Source organism: Neofelis nebulosa, chromosome 12 (genome assembly GCF_028018385.1).
Source record: "Neofelis nebulosa isolate mNeoNeb1 chromosome 12, mNeoNeb1.pri, whole genome shotgun sequence".
Taxonomy (NCBI): domain Eukaryota; kingdom Metazoa; phylum Chordata; class Mammalia; order Carnivora; family Felidae; genus Neofelis; species Neofelis nebulosa.
The window spans coordinates 43393217-43413879 of NC_080793.1; the positions used below are offsets into that span (position 1 = coordinate 43393217).

Genomic DNA, 20663 nt, shown 5'->3' on the forward strand with positions numbered 1-20663 from the left:
ATTACAGGATTTAAAAGCACGTCTGTAAAGTTCTTGTATATGATAGGTACTCAAGCACTGTTTATTAATATTGAAAAAATCCTAAACAATTACTGCTGATTTCCTAGAGAGTAAAGGATAGGGTCTCCATCCTTGCTGGGGCCCTGGTTGTATAGATCTTGCAAAGTAGAGGTAAGGCAAGCAGATGAGAGGAGTTAAGGAGAGACCCAGTTCCCATCCTATCTAGGGGCTCACTTATTAATAATTTTCACTGATTGACATTGGATTTACCTTTATTTGTTTTGCTGGATTTCTTTTTGAAATACTATAATATTTGTGTTTATTTTTGGATGTCCTTGATTCTGTCTTTTTCTATTTTTAAAAATTTCTTTTCTGCTTATCAAAAAAATGCATGTTCACTATAAACATTTCAAGCACTGAGAACTCAATCATGGGGGGCAGTTCCCCTTTCAACTTATTACTAAAAGATACTGTAAGTATTCAGTATCTATTCCCCTAGTTTTTCTTCTATGCAAAATCAGATGGTACATATACATAAATAAATATCTATATTTTAACAAAAGCAGAATCAAATTATATATACTGTTTTCACAACTTACTGTTTTAACCTAACAGTGTTTTCTGGGCATTTTTCCAGGACACATAGCATGAACCCGTCTTTTTAATAACTTTAATATGCTATTGTATTCTATCGTAGCACGAAGTATTTGGGAGACATTCAGGCTGCTTCTGTAGGTTTACACTATTTAAAACAATGTTGTAGGGGCGCCTGGGTGGCTCAGTCGGTTGAGCGTCCGACTTCAGCTCAGGTCACGATCTCGCGGTCCGCGAGTTCGAGCCCCGCGTCGGGCTCTGGGCTGATGGCTCAGAGCCTGGAGCTTGCTTCCGATTCTGTGTCTCCCTCTCTCTCTGCCCCTCCCCCGTTCATGCTGTGTCTCTCTCTGTCTCAAAAATAAATAAACGTTAAAAAAAAAAAAAAAATTAAAAAAAATAAAATAAAATAAAACAATGTTGTAATGAGTACTTAGATACCTCTAACATAAATTCTAGAGGTGCAACTGTGGATCAGAGCGCATGAAAAATTTTAATCTTACTGAATAATGCCAAATTGCCCTTCAAAAAGATGGCGTTGAATTTCACTCTGCACAGAAGTTTATTCCCATTCTCAGGGTAAGGGTAATAAATTCCATATTTGGGGAGTAAGGGTTATAGCCAGTGTCTATCTGCCATGGAGCTGACTATGCCGCACACAGACTAAGAAACACTGGTTTTGGAAAAGAGAGACTGCGGGCGAATCAATTCACCAATGTGCACTGATACCAGTGAACGAAAGGGAGGCTTTTGACAATGAGCTCATAGATTTTTCAAGTCCAACAGACCTGAGTTTAAACCTTACTCTAATATTTACTACTGTGTGATATTAGGTAAACTACTCAATATTTCTGAGCCTCATAAAATTGGGATAGTAATATTATTTACCTCATGGGCTTGGTGTGAAGGTTAAATGAGAAACGTGTAATTCACGTACACCTGCGTGAAATACACACCTGTTCCTACACATGTCAACCTGATTGTGCCACACCTGCAATATAGCAATTATTAGCTATTGTTGTTGTTGTTGTTATGATGATGATGCTTTTCCAGAATACATATCTGAGATCCCAACAGGATGTTTTATTTCAGTGCTTTTTCTCTCACCTCCTCATTCCTCAAAGAGAACAATGACTAGAAAACATTGGTTGGGTAAATACTGCATTATCATAATTACAATTTCCCTGAGAAAAGTGGCTTGCAGTTTGAATATTCAGCATCATAATTACAATTTCCATAAGGAATGTAGAACAGTTATTATAAACAACACAATAATCACTTGGTCCATAAGGGAGAACAGATTATTGGGGGAGCAAAGAGGGAGAAGAAGCAAAAGCCTATATTCTAATAAGCATTCAAGAATAGAAATACAGAATCTGAGAATAAATTGTAATAGCCTCTTAAGATACTCTTGTCTGAATTTATCGACAAATCTTATCATGATGGAAAATTTCCATAGGTTGATTAATTGCTGCCTATATATTTTCTCCTTACATGCAACTTAGTTTTATCATTTCTATTAAACACCCCTCTGTATTTTTACTCATTGTCACTCATAATTGCTATGCCTTCCAAAATTTTAAAAAGCAAACTATCACTAAGTACAAAAAGCACAAAATATATTTTTAAAAAACTATTTAGGGAGAAAAAAGTTTTATCAGAGTGTTTCTCTCTTCACAGTTAAATGTGTCTCCTTTGTCAAGGGAAAATGGGTAAAAGTTTTTTTTTTTTTTTTAATGCTCTTTTTACTGCTGTGTTGCCTTAATTGGCTTTCACTTAAATTTTGCTATTTTTTTCTTGTCTTTTTTATTTTTTTAGGTGAGATGAGAAAAACAAAATGCAGCTTTCAAGGTTGGTACTTTTCATGATGTTTTAAAACCTCTTGTTAATATGAAACAGTATAAAAGAAGCAAAGCAAAATACGTCCTTAGCTTCTCACAAATAGTGATTAGAGGACATTATGTTTTTATTTTTCTCATTCGTGGATGGAAAAGTACAACAGAGATTGTAACAGAATGCAAGATAACAATCAAATATAATACCTGATTAAATCCTTGTCAAAATTGTAAAGTTGGAAATATTCAATATTTTTCTGCCTCATCCATTCATTTATCCATTCACCCATTAATCCATTAATCCATTTACCGTTTTTTTTTTCAGTAAATGCTTTGTACTTATGTATTGTATATAAGCCCTGCCATCAGATCTTCTACTGTGAATATTTTGTTGTCTTACCTTCACCATATTCCCAACCCTACACCCACTTCCAACCCTTCTCTCCATCTCTGGCAGCAAACTTTTACCTGTTATCACAGGTCTTCAAGTTAGCTTGCTGTATTTGATAAAGGAGCTATGTTTCCATGATATTGCTCAGCTAATAGGTGTTCAGATATGTGTACTCCCAAATAATTAGGGTAAAAAAGGAAATCAGTGTGATAATAAGGAAAAGAGTCTTCTGTGTATAATGATGTATTGTGTAATGTCTTTCACTCTTGTGCGATATATATTATTATATGTAGTTTGCCATCACAAAGCTGAGAAGTATATCCACATACAGTAGTCTATAATTTAATCAGTCACCCTTCCTCAAAATACTAATATACAGTTCTTTCCTTTTACCTTGTTAGCAATTTTAAGACTTTCTGACCAAGATAGATGTGTTATACTATAAATTTTTAAAAAGAACAAAGCATTCCAGATGCACATGAAATGGCTCTTTGTAAGAACATCAGAAGTAGATTGAAGCAAACTTCATGGGAAGCAGGGACTGAAAATTTTCTGTTGACAAAGGGTTAGTAAGTGGAAATTTGAAAGTACAGTAGTCCTAACATTAAAATGAATAAATATTGTTTTAATTTGGAGGGCTGTTTTATTGTTCCATTTTAATGAACATTAGTATGCTTTATGTTTGAAATTTCAAAATTTTATTTATTTATTTATTTATTTATTTATTTATTTATTGTAGGTATGTATTATTTATTTATTTATTTTTGGTATACTTACTTTAAAAAGGCTTTCTCAATTATTCCCTTATTGTCTTTGATTTCTCCAATCTAATTTTTTAAAAAATAAGTTCTTGAGGTCCTCAGTAGAAAATTCTGTAACCAGAGGTATTTTCAGAAACTTAACTGTCGTAATTGGGGAGGGACTCTAGTGTCTGTGTGCCAACCTAATTTAATTTTACTAATCTAGATTAAAATAGTCTAAATTATTTCAGCCATCAATCTCTTTAATTATAATACTTATTGGGAGGCAGTAAGTAGTGGTTGAGATGTTAGGCTCTAGAATCAACTTGCCCAAGTTTGAATCCTGTTTACCCATCTACTATTTGTGTGTTGGGTGAGCTTATTAACATCTCTAATACTTGCTTTCCCTTGTTGTAAAGTGTGAGAAATAGGAATCCTTACCTCATAAGGTTTTTAGGGAATACATGAGATGATTTATCTACAAATCACTTTGCCATATTGTAAGGATGCAGTAAATGATAGCTACCATTATTACTTTGTTTCATTATCGTTATTGTAAAACATTATTATTAGAGGTAGGCAGCATCTTTACTTCTCTGAATTAAATTTCTCTCATGGACTTGATCTTTCATGTTTCACCATCAGAGATGTATTCATTATGTGGTAAACTTTGTTCCATGTGAAAATATAACCTGGGATTTCCCATCGAACTGTGACATCTTGTGGCAAACCACATCTACTTTTTTCTAAATATAAGATTTTGAAAAATATCACCAAGGTGAGAGAAATAAGCAATTTGAGTGGTTGCTGTGGGGAGAAGAGAAACAATAGTAGTAAAGAAGGAGTCAATGCTTTGAAGGAGAGGTTTGGTACCAGCTTTCAAATCTTGCTTTTACAGAAATAAGCATTGTCTGTGCCTTTGTGTGCAGAGTCCCTTCATTCATAGTGATGAGGCCTGGTAGACAGAGGAGAGACTGCAGATTGGTGGGAAAGAGAAAACACTAATGACAGATTGGAAATCATTCATCCATAGCAGTAAAAATGCTAAGAAATCTGAAGGGCAGAGTAGAAGAACAATAGAAAGGGAGGGAACTGGATCTCTTGGTGACATCTGTAGTTCCGTATGTATGCATTGTCCATGTGTATCAAAATAGATGAGGAAAGTCAGCCTTCCCTCAACTAGACTGGCCAGTGATCTTATGCCAAGTCACCAATATACAAGGGTCATCCAACAGCAGCCTCTCAGTGCTGGAGCTCATCGTAAGCCCAAAAGCTAGAGGTCTGAGTGAAATGATTCCACTTTGTTCAGTCTCCCTTAGAGAGGCAACAGACACTCCAAAGTCCACTAGATTGATGACATAAGGAAGAGAAATTTGCCATCTTCACATCCAAGCCCCAAGGTTCATTTTGACACATATTCTGTCAAGTATATATACATGTTAAACTTAGACTTTCTATAGGGAAATAATTCTGATCCATTGGAGAAAATGACATTTCTAATTCAGTCTCGTAAAAAATGCCAGGAATATCATAGTCCCAGCAATGCAGGATACTACTAAAAGTTCTTAATCCGGCCTCTGAGATAGCAAGATTCCAAATCGCATAAACACACTTGGATGAAAGGGGATTGTAGCTCTGCAGTGACAAGGTTTCTCATCTGTAGGGGTCTGAAACATTACCAGTTGAAATGAGATTATGGTGCCTACACTGGATTCCATGGATAAATGGTAAAACTTCATGATCTCCAATCTTGTGAAAGTACAGTTGTTAAGGAGAAATAAAAAGAAAAAATATATATTGATGACTCCAGAACCACCTCCAGGAAATACTTAGATATTTGATGGAAGTGCCTCATTTCTGAACCTGCCTCAGACACCCAATCTGTCCCTACAGTATCCCCTAGACTCTCTGTCACTTACATCTGCTGTATGTAGACTTTTCTTATGGTTTGCATTAGCCACTGGAGGTATACTCATGCCCTTTTCATGAAAAGAAGTCACAGTTACAGATTTTTAGGTCTAAAAAATACTTCAACTATTACTCATTTTAATCTATTTTCCCTTGAGATAATGAAAGTCAGGCCCACAGAAGTTAAGCAACTCTTTTAAGTTACTGAGTTCACTAGTGATGAAATAGGGACCACAATCACATTGCTTAACTCCTTCTTTACCAGGGGCCATCCCAGACTTCTTGGTAAAGAAGATAGGAAGATCTTTTGTTTGGAATGGAAACTATTTCTGAAACTCTGCATTTGAATACCATCCTGTTGACTAAAATTATTATTCATCTCTTACACTGTTAGGCGCTTCTCAGACCATCTCACTTCCCTGACTATATCATGAATTCCATAAGCTGAGAGCTCATGGCTACTATTTCTTTGTGTTTTACCATATTTATAGGATTCTAAGTAAATATTGTGCAGTTTATTTTGACTCTAAACCTTGTCAAGAACCCTACCTCTCTTTCAGCTCTGTGAATTCCACTGACATTTGTAGAAGACCCAGAAAAAAAAAATCTAAATCACTGAAGGTTGCTAGAAAGCCAGCAAATATTATTGGGTTTAAGTTGAATTCTCTTTTGTTTTGTTTTTGCCAACTTTGCTACAGGAATGGAGAAAAGTAAATAGATCAAAATCAACTCATTGCCATAGTATGTGCTTGTGTGTGTGTGTGCGTGTGTGTGTGTGTGTGTGTGTGTATGTATATATGTATACATGTATACATGTATATATGTATACATACGTATATATGTATATGTATATATGTGTATATATGTGTAAATATATGTGTATATATATATTAGAATATGAGAGGGTGGTTAAAAAGTACATTTAAACATTTTATTTAGCTGGGATGACTTGGGTTTAATGATTTGCAACCTAAACCATTAGAAGTGCCAGTGAGAAAAGAAGACCAATTGAAAATATGAATGTATGTTTATCTCTTTAGCAGATAGCAAGAAGGGTTCGGAGGCTAAATATTAATGGACTTATTTTTTAAAAAAACATAGATGAAAGGCTACAAATAAAAAAACTAATTTCCTTTTTATTACAGATTCTGAATCTAATTTCCTTTTGTCCTTCCTGTGTATTTGAAAATAGGATGTAGCTCTTATTTCCATGTCAGTGCTGTTTAATACTTTCACCCTGGGAGTGGTGTCTGTAGATTTGAGCACCACAAATGCAGAAGGCTGTTAATTACCTATTTTCTTGCACTTCTGTATCAAGTGTCATTCACAGAAACACAGATTAGATGATGATTATTAATTAAAGAGAAATTCCAGTATTCATGTGACTCTTTCAAAGATGACTTAAGGTGATCAGATTTATAAACCACAGAAACCATTTTCATAATTGCCTTTCCCCATTTATCAATGTATTCACAATGCAATGTTTCAAATCTTATCAAATGTCAAACCATTAAATTCCCCTTATGCACTAGTTCTTGCAGGTTTTGTCGTATATATCTCTCTCTCCTTTTTTTCCCAACATTTTATAATGTAGTTCAACCCTAGTCTCTCTGACTAAAATCTTTCCTCTGTCCCTCACACCTCTCTGATTTTATCTTGGCATATACTCCAGGTTTTCTAATGAGAGAAATTAAAAAGCTAAAGCAACCTAAGACTTCTCATTATTGGTTTGACAGTGCTTTCAAAGTAACTTAACATACCAAATAAATAAGCCTAATAAGTCAAAAAGACATTCAGAATTTTAATCTTGGGAATTGGCAGATTATAGAAATGCTAAATGTATTCGAATGTTAGCAAATTTTGTCCTAGCCATATATATTCTGTATATGAATACATAATACAAATACAGCACAAGTACATGTATATATATGTCCAGCAATAAAGATGGGGATGGATGCAAATAACACTATTAGTTGGACAGAGGCACCATACATAGTGGACTGAGCAATGGACTCACTTCTAATTGAATCAGCTGATGAGGCAGGTGATGATTATTAGTATGTTATTAGTATAGTATTGCGTTACCTGGCTTTTTAAACTCTGAAGCTATATTACCTTGATAAAACTAAAAGCTAAATGTAAATATAGTTTTAAATATAAATAATTTGTGATTTGTTCTAGCTCTAAATCTTGACCTTGCCACTTACCTTGGGGAAATCATTTCCTCCTTTATTGTTTTTTTTTTTTCTGGTTTGTTTGCTTAAATATTGGGTTTCATTTTAATTTTCCCCATTAAAGGAGCTAATTAAGGTGAATGATCCCAGCTTAATATCTGATGAGTGAGTCCTCCAACGTTCATTTCATTTCCCCCTTGAAGAAGCTGCAAAATGTGTTAGCTATTTTCAAATCTCAAAAGGAGTCTGATGTGGAAGAGAGATGTGATTAAGCCTATGGTTCCACGTGATAATATGAAAAACCAGAAAGCAGAAGGAAACATATCCAGCTCAATATAAGGAGGAACATTACTGTAAAACATGGCTATCCCAGGGCACAGGTAACTTGTGAGTTCCTCCCAAGTACTCTTTCAAACAGCCAGATGATCATATAATGGGTGAAATATGAGGAAACACTAGCACCGGGAGGCCAACCAGTTTATGTTTCAGGTTCTTCTTTCATATAAACTAGATGATGCTGTGCCCTGTTGCTGCTCCAGAAACGCAAAGACCACTAGGGAAGCAGGCTGTAGTTAGTATAGTAGCCGCAGGGATTGCAAGAGAAAACAACAGGCTTTGACTGCTTAAAGAAGTAAGAAAAATGTAAAGAATCACAGCAATCAGAGCCAAATTTGACCCCAGATTTAACATTGTGAAAAGTTCAGAGACTCCATAAACGGTAAGGGCTTGCTTTTTACTCTGGACCCCTAGGCACACACAGTCAGACCTGTATATATCCTCCGCCCAGGAACACCCTTCCTTTCCTCTGCCTCTTAGGTCTCTGGGCTAGCCTCAAACTAGGTATATTCTCTGTGGGAAGAAGAGGAGGGGAGAAACAAAAGGGGCCCGTGGCAGGCGGAACTTTTTACCTCCAGCTCTCATTCTTATTCTTTAACTCTGAAGGGTAAGGTTAAACCCCCAAACAGATGGAGAAACTTCCTTTGCCCTCCTTTTCTCTCTCTCCTCCCTAGCTTGGCTTTCTCCCAGGCCCCATCAGCTGCTCTTTTTCTCCTCAGCTGCCACCTCTGTGATAAACTTTCACCCAGGCCTGTTGGAGCTCCTTTTTAGGACAGAAGTGTGGCTCCAGGATCTTGCATCATAGGATGTTGCCAATTTGCTTTCTGGTAATGACTGTTCTTGTATTATAGTGACTGCTTCTGCAGCCCAGTTCTGGCTCTTAGCTTTGAGCCATGTTTCTATTGGCCATGCAGTACCTAGGCAATGAATTCCAGCTAATTAGTTCCAATTAATTTTTTACATTCTGGTCCAAGTGGCATGTCCAGTCTCCTTTCCTGGTCTTCCCTACCAAGCTCCCCTTATTCCAGTTGAACTCTTCAGATCTTCTCTACTGAGAATGTCCTTCCCTCTTCTTTCCTTTCTAGCACATATTGACTAGGTGAACTCAAATATTTCCTCCTCTTCTGTGAAATCTCCTCATACTCCCCTGTTCGAAACTAGACAGAAATCCTTCTTTGTTTCCAGGACATTCGGCCATTACTTCTATCATAACACTTGACATGTTGTGGCTCATGTCTTTGTGAGTTTATCTTCCCTACTTGTTTTCCCCAAAGAATGCTATTCTTTTTGGTATTCACAAAACCTAGCATAGTGTGTGATTCATAGCAAGAACCAATAAATGTTGTCTGAATGAATGAAATAAATAAGTAAATGAATCAGAATATATACTAAGCGTATGCCTTTTTAAACAACTGATCTAAAGGATTAGTCATTAGAGAAAGCTTCAGTAGGCATCTTGCACATCTGGACAATTGTTATGCAAAATATTTACTTAGGAGGCAAAGAGATATTCTCTTTTCCTGTGGAAATATAAAAGGATTTTTGTTTCAAGGAAAATTACATTGAAAAAAAAAAGTAACTGTCTACAGTGCAAGAGACTAAGTTTCTATCTTCAGGGACATTCTCTTGTCTTTTTATATTACAAGAGTGAATAAGATTTAAACCAAGCAGCCAGTGTGATAATGTTGCCAGACAGCTAATAAAGAGGAAGATTAGAGAGTTGTATAAAATGGCAGGTGCCTCAGCAGATTCCACATCTTAGGCATTAAACACAGAACAAAGTGCTGCTGTTTTCAGAGGACCACCAAAAGTGCTTGCTGTCAGCTTTAGCAGCATGGTGCCAATCTGACTGTGGTGCTCATCTTACCAAAAACAACAGGGAAAAAATAAAGCAGGCAGCAGTAGATGGTACTTGGAACAGAGAGACGGCATCTGAAACAAAACCAAACTCTCGCAAAAGAAAATGAAGAATTATTTCTAGTCGGTCACTTACAGAACATCCTTGGCTTTCACAGAATAGATCATAATGTCTAATCATGTAAAGGATCCCAAAGCATCCTCTTCAGAGGGAGTCGACATTGTGGCTTACTTTCTATTCCAGTTTCTCAGGGAGTTTAGGATTACTACTATTTTAAGATAGAAATGAATTGGGTGATATTTGTTCTGCTGACTCATGTGACCAGCAGGGATCATAACCATCTTTATCTACAGAGCAAACACTGAAAATGTTTTGCATTTTTGTACCTCAGGAGTATAATTACAATTAATATTTTCTCTTTTGATCTTTCTTTGACAAACCATCTCCTCTTTGGAGATAAAGGCAATGTGGGGAAGAAAGTATGAATATGGGCTAGAAGAGAAGCAGAGAGACAGGTATAAGTTATGCAGTAGAAAAGTTCTAGGTTTGGAAAGGAGGAAGACAGAGAAACATTTCTAGCACTTACTAAGTGCTGAGCTTTGTGTGCTAAGTGCTTCACAGAGAATATATTACTGTATATATTTGTCTTAAATGAATAACTCAAAGTTAACAAAAATACCAGTGTATATAGTATAAAACATTGTACATAAGACTGATTTTGTATATAAGGCATTAATATCTGCAGAGGACCTTATCGGTTTACACCATAAAACTCAAACAGCCCATCTTATAATGTCTGACTTACTTTCAGGTCTTAGGCTTGTGAGGCAAATCTAGGAGTCCAAATTATTTATAAGAGAGGAGGCTGAGCTTACAAAAAAAAGGCTGTGGAAACTCCCTAGCCTTCAATCTATATTTAAATAATTACCTTGTATAGTTTAAGTACATACTAATTATCACATAATAAATATTTAAATGTGCTAATCCGCTCAACTGTACCCCAAACTAATCGTCAACCCCAAAGACATCTAATGAACGTAGAAATCTCAGAAATTCATCATGAAGACAATAGTAGGAATTCTGTTAATGTACAGTTTGTCTGAAATAAAGGATATCTTTTTCAGGTGACGATGTCCAGATAGTCTTGTCTGACTGGCTAATGCCAGTGAACCCACTGATTGGTGGGAATGATTAATTTGTGAGCCTATCAAAGGTCAAATAATGACAAAGTCCTATGTTTCACCTTTTCTAGTCGGTGGTACTGTCTGAGTTTCTTTTTATTGTTAAAGAAACCCAAACCTCTATTAGTTAGCATGACTATTACCTGAAGGCTTATTACTGGGAGCCAAAGATAAGATATGGCCTCCATTGGCTCAAATGGAATTACATCCCAGCAGAGGAGCCACCCTCTGCAGCTTCCTGGTAAACAATTACTGATTCAGCCTGGTTGCTGGTTTTCTTACATACTGTTCCTTCTCTCCATTTTCTCAGCCTTAATTTAGGTCTCCCTCCCAGTAGGACCACTGCTTGCCTATCTCAGTTATTTCACTGTTCATTTACCTGAGAGTCAGCTGGGCATGGGCTCTGGAGGTGAACTATCCCAAGTCGAAGCCCTGTTTTGCCACTTACTGTGTATGTCTTTGGAAAAGTTGCATAAAATCCCTAACTTGGAGTTTTCTTGCCCATAACATGCGGATGCATCCTCAGAGTTTCATGAATATTAAATAGGATAATCCGTTTACAGTGCTTGATGTGCAGTAGGTACTCCTTTGGTATTGTTACCACAATTCTGTGATTATGCTGGGTTGGTGAAGAGATGCATAAGTGGTTTCCAAACTCACAGTTTCTCTGCACTTTGACCATATGTATAAGCAGTTCCCTTGAGTTCTGACTTAGAAAATAAAAATGCAACAGACATCTCTTCTTTTGTTCAGATGCTGGGAGAATTAGAACCAAATTAATACCATCAGATTTAAAAACTTTTCAAAACACTGTTTTAATTGATTTTAGCTGTTAGAAGAATTACAGTCCAAGTCAAAGCCAAGTGACTTTTCTTGAAGGCTTAGTTCTTCCGTTACTCAGTCTTTGTTCTTGCTTTACCTATAATTGCACAATATTCATTGGTATTTGACTTTTATATTCCTCAAATCCTTTTGAAACAAAACAATGAAACCATTACTCAAGCGTCCAGAAGTTCTGGTTTCTCTCTTTCATTCCTCTCCTCTTCCCTTTCTTTTCCTTCGCTTCCTCCCTTACTTTCCCCCTCCCCTCTCCCTTCTTGCCTCCCCTCCCCTTGCTTTCCCTTCCCTTCTCTCCTCCCTTGCCCTGTCCCTTCCTGTGTCCCTTGCCCTGTCTCTTTTCCCCTTCCTTACCCCCCTTTTCCCCCCTCCTCCTCCCCACTCCTCCCCCCTGCCCCTCATATAGGGCACTTAGGAAAATGATTCAGTTAGTTCGGTCTATACCAGTTCCCTGTGGGACCTTTTTAAAAGTGCATATTCCTGTGTCCAACTCTAGAGATTCTGATTCTATAGATCAGAGTGGAGCCAGGGATCTGTATCTTTTTTAATAAATACTATTCATCTAGAACATTCAGATTGAACATTCTGCCATTCTTGATAAGCAAGTAGGAAACAGATGGAAATGAATCTGGCTTCCAAATCAGACTCAGTCACCATCCGTGTGACCTTAGAAAATCACCCAACCTGTCTATGATTCAGTTTATTCATCTTTAAAAGATACAGAAATCTATAAAGTCTGTCTACCTAGATCATAAAGTTTCTATAAAAATAAATGAAATAATATCTGAAACAGGAAGAAAAAAATCTATTAAGTAATTAAATGACTATCTTGTTTCACAATCTAGGAATAGGATAATATAACTTTTTACAGGCAGATAACTGTTTTGTTTTGTTTTGTTTTTTGTTTTGAAAATCAGGACCCCATAGATGTGAACTAACCCCTCCAGATGGAATAGATATACGGGATCTTGAACAGTGTGTTAAACCACAAGTCATGACTCATTAGGGGACTATGAAACAGTTTGGTGGTGACTCCAGCATTTTTAAAACAGGATAGGGTAGGATAGGATAGGATAGAAAGGGAAGAGAGGGGAAGGCTAAGACAACGTAGAAACTATCATAGCACCTTGCCCGTAGGAAGGAGTTTAGAGTAGAGTGTCTGATAGTTAAATGTGTTTGTCTTTGTGCTCTCCTGTATCCTTCCCCTGCTTCCCTCCAGCTGATCCCTATATATTCTGACTCGTGTTTGGACATCATACTTAGGAATGAAAGAGGTGAGGTTGTGGCTGGCATTGGAAGCAGAGTAGCCTGCAAACAGCATCCATGGGTGAGATGGTGTGAGAGAATCAAGAATATAGTGGGAAGGGCAGGAGAATATGTGCATCTCTGTTGCCCTCAAGAATCTTATGGAAGGCACTAGACTTCTCAGATCATGTAGAAAGGGGTGCTGGAGCAGCTTCATTTGGAAATAAGTAGATAAAATATCCTAGAAAGCTGGAAGAGGTGGGCAATCTGCTTGTGTGTACAAACGTTGTAATTATAAAGCACATTGGTGAGGGAAGGTAATACTTTGCTGGAGTTACTCTTTCTTTGGTGTAGCACTCACTCTCCTATTCCCCAACTACCTCTTTGAAACCAAAGTCTGGGGCTACGATGAAGCATAGAGTCTTTCTCTGGCTGCCAGGTTAAGGGAATAATGCTCTACCATCTAAGAGTGAGCCTTGTAATTTATATTTTCCCATTACAACAAAAACAAATAAAACCCTGTTGCTCTAACCTAGTAGCTAGGTACAGTTAAAATAATAAATTGTGTGCACTATTCAGTGTTTACACTAATGACCATCACTTTGTAAGTGCATATTATATGCTAAGGAGGCTCCAACTATAATCTCTGGTCTACTGGAACCTCAGGAGAAAAGTTGTAGTGTTGATGCTGTATAGATGATCTTACTGGAGCTCAGAGAAATTAACTAATTAACCTCAATTCACATGAGTGGCAAATGATAAAAGCAGGACTCACACCTAGGTCTCTATGGAACTTGCCCCTACATCTCACTGCCTCAGCTAATAGACTAGTTTCGGAAGGTCATCACCATACAGAACACTGATTCTAAGAGGGAAGTGTACCTGCAAAGTCAAGCAGTTAGGCAAAATGCAAGTGTGCATTACCTGGTCAATTTCTGCTGCGAAGGCTCAATGTTTCAACATCTTCATTTTGTAACTATCTGCAATGTGTATGCATTGTACCTTTTTTTTCTCTGTGGATTCTAAAGGGACTTGAAGAAAAAGAGCAACTGCTCATTCTTTGCTCTTTTAAATATTAATTTTGTGTCACACTCTATAAATCTATTTGCATCCTGTCATCTAAATACTAGTGATTGAGATGAAAAAAGCATCATGCTAAAAAATGTATTTCTGATTACACAGAATATAATTAGGAAAGAAATAATTTCATATATTTTTGTAATTTCAGAGCCAGGGGTAGGGCAGGTGTGTGGGTATCTGAGAGGTGGGGGTTACTCTGGGATCCATGTTTTGTTTGTTTGCATTTTGCAGTTAAGAAGGTTGATGTTAATTTTATCCAGAAATTATGCTGTATGAAAGGAGGTATCGCTTGGAGAGAGTACAGTATTCTCTGGGCAACTTAACCCCAAATCTGTTTGCTGTGCACATCCTGCGAGGGTTCAGATGAAAGAAAGAGTGAGGCAGTTGGGGTGGACTCTCAGAACTCTGGCAGTCTGGGAGGGGGGCACTTCTCCCCAGTTCTTGTCCACATTGCATGGCTGAGAGCAGTTTGCTCACTCCCCTTCCCAAACTGGGAGAGGTGTAGGACATGTCCTCCCTCCCTATAGTTGATGGCTTTTGGAAGCAGAGTTTTGGGTTAGGTAGAGGAAATAGGCAACAGAACTGCTGATTTTCAAGGGCATCTAACACATGAAAATTTGCATTCTGTGATCCTCCTCACTCTCCCTGGTGTCTCGGAACAATCTGGAATTAGCAAGCCTTGACAACAGCTAATGAGAGTGAACAGACACACAGATTCCCCTTTTGCAGTGGTTGGATTGGATTCAACCTTTACAAGACAGGCAAATCAGCCCAAATAACTTCTTTCTGGAATGAATAAAAAGATTTCCTCACCTCAAGTGTGCTAAGAAGGGAGTCAGTAAAGAAACTGAGCTATAATAATGACCATAGCAGCTAAGACTCTGACACCGGCCATATAGTTTTCACGTCCGCCCTACAGCATGGGTGCCATCTTTCCCGCCACCTGCATCAGCATCTTCCCCATTTCATAAACAAGGGAACTGAAGCACAGACAGGTTACGTTTTCTTCCTTTGGCCCACATACCTACTCCAGGAGTCTTGGGCCCAGCTACTGTATCTTTCTCACCATCAGAGCAAGAACAGCAAAGTGCACATTTGAATTCTGAGCTTCTTTGACAGAGGGCCCTCATCTTGAAACCCATGGAAAAGGGCTTGGTTACATTTCATCACATTTGGGGCAGAGTATCTGGTGAACTGTTCTTTCCATTTATGACTCATCAGTTGAAAACTAAGGATTTAGCATCCGCTACAAACTAGACACTGTTATGTATGACAGGAAATATTGCTTGGTGGCTGACGTGGACCCTGGAGCAGACCTCCTGGATTAGAATCCACTTCCCAGTTGTGACCCTGGAAAAATACCTTTGTGCTCCTCAGTTTTATCATCTAAAATTAGAGATAATAATTATACCTTCTTCATAGGGCTGTTACAGGAATCAACTAAGTTAACTAATGCAAATCAATTAAAATAGCCTTGGCACAAAGTAAGAACTCAGTAACTTTTATTGTTATAGCTACTACACTGTGCTATTTTTCACCAAAAAAAAAAAAAAAAAAAAAAAGGAAAATGGTTTTGATAGTTTGTTTTAATAGTCTAGATGAAGAGAGAAATATATTACTCTAAGTCTATCCTTTTTATGAAATTAGTTGAAATTTTAAAACATTAATTAAAATCACTACAAATGTTAAAACTTTCATTAGCTACCCTTTTGTGTCCAAAGAATGCATATAGACTTTTTAAATTTCTTAATTTAATTTATTTAATTGATATTGCTGATATATATCAATTCCCTACTAGGTTCTGGGAACAGAGAATGAAAACTCTTACACAAAATTTGTAGAATCCTTGTTCTGTGAGAGTTCCCCACTCTTCCACTTGATGTCTTTTTGAAAACATTAACATGAAATTGTAATTAACACTGAACCTGTCTGTAAGTGATGCTGTATAATGCAAGAAAAAATGATACCTCATTATTGTTTGACATATCATTTACTACATTTCTGCAGTTCATTTGCTCAGAGTAAAAACGCATTATCTAAAGTGAAAATGTTGCTATATGACTATCTGTCACCCAATTCTTGGTTATATTAATTGTTTCCACTCAAAGAGATTTCTGACTTTTGAAACACAGCAAATTTAAGATTCTGTTTTGGAGTATTTGTCATATGAAAACCCAACATGTCTTATATACGTGTTATATATACTGTTTCTAACCCTGAATATTTGCTCTACTCCTAAATTTATTTAATCTTATGCCATATAATGGAATTATTTTCTTGAAAAGACCAAGAAGTGTCTGTCTCTCAAGTAAAATAATAATTTTTATTTGTTTGCTTTACTTCTGTAGCTGAAGAGTGTCTAGAAGCTTACCCAGTAGAAGACTGTATTTTCTGGTTGTTCCCATTTTACAGATGGTTAATTTAAAACCTGAAGGATAAGTAAGCACAACTCACTTTGCAAACTTGAAAGATCCATACATTATTAGAAGGTTTAAAGTACTTCATCTGTTTTAACTACTCATCATCCCGAGTGTTCACCAAGATCTCTGTTTCTGGAATAAATGGCAACAAATCATATATTCTGCTCTGGAATGCATTAGTATATTCATTTAGGGACATTGATTGCATGGGAGCCTAGCTATGTCTATTTAAATAAACACAATTTTACCTTCAAGTTAGTATATAGCACATTTAAAATTCTTGGAGCAGTTTTTACCCCCATTTCTATATTTGTTCCAAGACATATGTCATCACTCAGTGGAAGAAGTAAACTTATCCAGTGTTCCTCCACAGGTTAGAAATAGGATATAATAGTAAAAGCTGCTAGGGGAAACATTTCAGCTCAGTAGAAGGATGAGCTTTCTAATAATTCAAGTGGTCTCTGGCATTAGATATGGTTTGGATTTGAGGGGATTTTTTTTTTTTACATAGACCAAAATGTGGTGGTTTAAAATCTGTTCAAGGAAATGTCCCAGCTATTTTTTTTTTTAATTTAATCCACATGGTCCTAAATTATTCACATTACTTTGTATTTCTAAATCAATTGTAGAATTGGTTTGATAATCTCCAAAATACATTAAGCATAGTGATTACTAATATAGTGTGTTAGTGGGATAAATTTGAAAGTAGTAAAGTTTGGAAATATTGAGGGTTTTTTTGTTATTTTTGGAAACGTCAATTTTTTCTAATAAGTGGACATAGTATGTCCCTCCAAAAATATCCTATCTAACAGTGTGGTAGTGACCACTATTGCATTATGGGCAGTATTGTTATCGACCTTATTCAGGCAGACACTGGGTGATTATCACTTAGAAATGTGGTTTAGGATAACTCAAGTGTTAGGACTTTGATTATCTGATTTCTACATTTCCTTGTAACTCTAGGATTTTGTTTTGATTGTGGAAGTTTGTATCTAGCCTAACATTGTTTTCCAGGGAAAAAACACCTGCATAGTGCAGTGGTTAAAAGCACCAACTTTATGGTAAAACCAACAGACCTGGGATCTGATTCTTGCTGCCAGCTGGATGACCACAAGGCACTTATTCAGCTTTCTCACAGACAGTTTCTGTAGCTGCAAAGGAACCAAATCTGGTAAGTGAGTGGTGTAGACCAAGTGCATATGTGTAAAAATATCTCATGTGTAGTGGCTGTTCAAAATGTGAATTGGGTCTGGTCTAAAGAATTGGGAACCTGTGTCTTTCAAAGGACAGGGAGAAAAATAATTGAGACATGAACGCTGGTTGGAGCTAGGAAAACAGCTGTGATCTCCAATGATTAGTTTCCATAGTGTCTATAGTGTCATTTGACCACTTTGACACATATTTAGTTTATGACATCCAGAAACAAATGTCTTTGTGACAGATGTATGACAGTTACAACACTTTGACAATTGTATGGATGAGAGGTTTATGATTCATTGCTTTCTTTCAGAGATAATTCCATAATCTATCATTAGATCAATCGCTCTTTACAGATGCTAGAAGTGATTAAACATCCAACTAAACACTATAAACATGATTGCAATTTCCTGAAAATCTGCTTTCTATCACATAATCTCTCAGTTCATATTTATCACTCTCTGTCAGGCCAAATTCATCTGACCAGTAAAGGCTTTCTTGCACATTTGTGTGGCATGATGGTACCCATGCTTGTGGCAATAAATTAAAGCTCTGCTGATAGATGTTTCCTCTTCATGCACATATACACATGCCTTTATGCAGGCCACGTTTCCCAAGGAGTACAGTGTGAGTTTTACGTGCTGAAACTACACAAATCTTTCTTAGCCTGGGGTTTCGATTCTTCACCGGGAATCCTTGTGGGGCCTGCTGATCAGCATGCAGAACCGAGTTCCAGAGAAGTACACAGAGATCTCTAGGGATCTCACTGCATCTGTAGAGGGAGAAAGGCTCCATATGTAATTCCACAGACCCATCCTCACTTGCTCTCCTAAAGAAACCTTTTGTTACTTCAGAAGTGAAAATAGATGTATGTTTCTGCTGGTGTCTAATACCTTTTGGCAGAGAATGCAGAAATGCTCAGCAGTTTACTGTAGGGGTCACATGTTATTTTGGAAAGGATAACTTTTCGGAACAACACATGCTCATACACATAGACACAGAGAGGTACGTTTGGGATCTGAGATTGGTAATGAATCCTGGAGCGATGAGAGAAACAATAGATGAAATATCAAGACAGGCAAGTAGCATTATAGATGTGAGTGCCTAAGAGTGATATGTTTATTTTATTTTTTAATGACTTATTTTAAGTTTATTTTGTTTATTTATTTATTTATTTTTAAATATTTATTTACTTTTGAGACAGAGAGAGACAGAGCATGAAGCGGGGAGGGTCAGAGAGAGAGGGAGACACAGAATCCGAGACAGGCCCCAGGCTCCGAGCTGTCAGCACAGAGCCCAACGCGGGGCTCCAACTCATGGACTGCGAGATCACAACCTGAGCCGAAGTCAGATGCCCAACCGACTGGGCCACCCAGGCGCCCCTATTTTGTTTATTTATTTTGAGAGAAACAAAGAGAGCGAACAGAGGAGGGGCAGAGATAAAGGGAAGCAGAATCCCAAGCAGGCTCCACACTGTCAGCGCAGAACCCAATGTGGGGCTTGAACCCACGAACTGTGAGATCATGACTTGGGCTAAAATCAAGAGTCAGATGTTTAACTGACTGAACCACCCAGGTGCCCCTAGACTGATATGTTTAAAAGACCAGTTTCCTCTGGATTAAAGTTAGAGTGGATTTCTGTTTCTATTAGAGGCAGCTTCAGAATTTCCTGGGTAGGTCTGTCGGCACCATTTATAAGCGAGAGCCCATTTCCTTCTGGACGTGAGTTAAATCATGGTGGGAACTGCCACATTCACATGGCTCCAGTTTACAGTATGAATTCAGCAATATGAAGTAGGACACTGCTCTGGTTCGAGTTGGCATTCCATTTTCTACATGATATCATTAGATTCCATTTGGCTGCTTTTAGCTGTTTACAATATATCTTATATTGAATTTATTGTGAATGAGGAGTTGATAGATGCAAAGCTGTATTAGAAGAATTTTCAATGTGAATTTATATGATAGGACAAATTTTTTTTTAAAGGCTGTAAGAAACTCTTACTCTTTGAAATGCATAAGTTGTTTGCTATTTGGTCAAACAAGGAGATAAAATTTCTGTGAAGCTATATTGTAATCTGGATGTTGCAGATATTTAAAGTGACAAAAAAATAGCTTGCAAGATATCGTTTTAAAAACTCATTGCACCCTCTTTGTCTTGAGCAGGAGTTTTGGCATTTCACTTTAAAAGCTACTGTTTGAAGATTGATGTATTTATGACTTGAGAGAATTTAAAAATATAATTGCATTCAGATTTCTGAAGTCTTAGAACTTCTAAAGACAAGACACAATCATTGGGCTATGTAATTTTAGAGTCATAGGTAGTATTTATGACATTTTTATGGGACTATGCCTTATTTGCTTTATATTTCTTTGAGTAAGAAGTTAAACTTATTTTCATATTTACCATAAAATAAAGCAAAATTAATAATAATTAGCATCAGGGCACCTGGCTTGCTTAGTCCATAGAGCATGTGACTCTTCATCTCTGAGTCATAAGTTTGAGCCCCACATTGGGCACAGAGTTTACTTTAGAAAAAAAATAATAACAGGGCACCTGGGTGGCTCAGTTCATTAGGCAACCAACTTCGGCTCAGGTCATGATCCCACAGTTTGTGAGTTTAAGCCCCGCGTTGGACTCTGTACTGACAGCTCAGAGCCTGGAACCTACCTCAGATTCTGTGTCTCCCCCTCTCTCTACCCCTCCCCTGCTCACAGTCTGTGTCTCTCTGTCTCTTAATAATACATAAACGTTAAAAAAAATTAAAAAATAGTAATAACAATGAATATCACCCTGGGGCATCCTTGTATTTCCCAAATTTATTGGTGTGAGCACTATCCCCCGAAAAGAAAAAGCTTATACTATATATT

The 20663-nt window shown here is 37.1% G+C and overlaps 1 protein-coding gene across 14 annotated transcripts in view; it reads left to right on the top strand.

Moving 5' to 3' along the window:
* LINGO2 (leucine rich repeat and Ig domain containing 2) overlaps window positions 1-20663 on the top strand; it is a 1171177-nt gene that overhangs the window by 787714 nt on the left and 362800 nt on the right. For 10 of the 14 annotated variants that reach the window (XR_009251651.1, XR_009251650.1, XM_058695152.1 and 7 more), the window contains one exon: window positions 2410-2442. The exons of 2 other annotated variants lie outside the window; for them this stretch is intronic. The gene's annotated coding sequence lies outside the window, so the exon portion shown is untranslated. Of the gene's footprint in view, window positions 1-2409; window positions 2443-16524; window positions 16616-17559; window positions 17719-20663 lie in introns of those variants that run through there. 2 more of the 14 variants (XR_009251653.1, XR_009251652.1) reach the window with 1 other exon arrangement.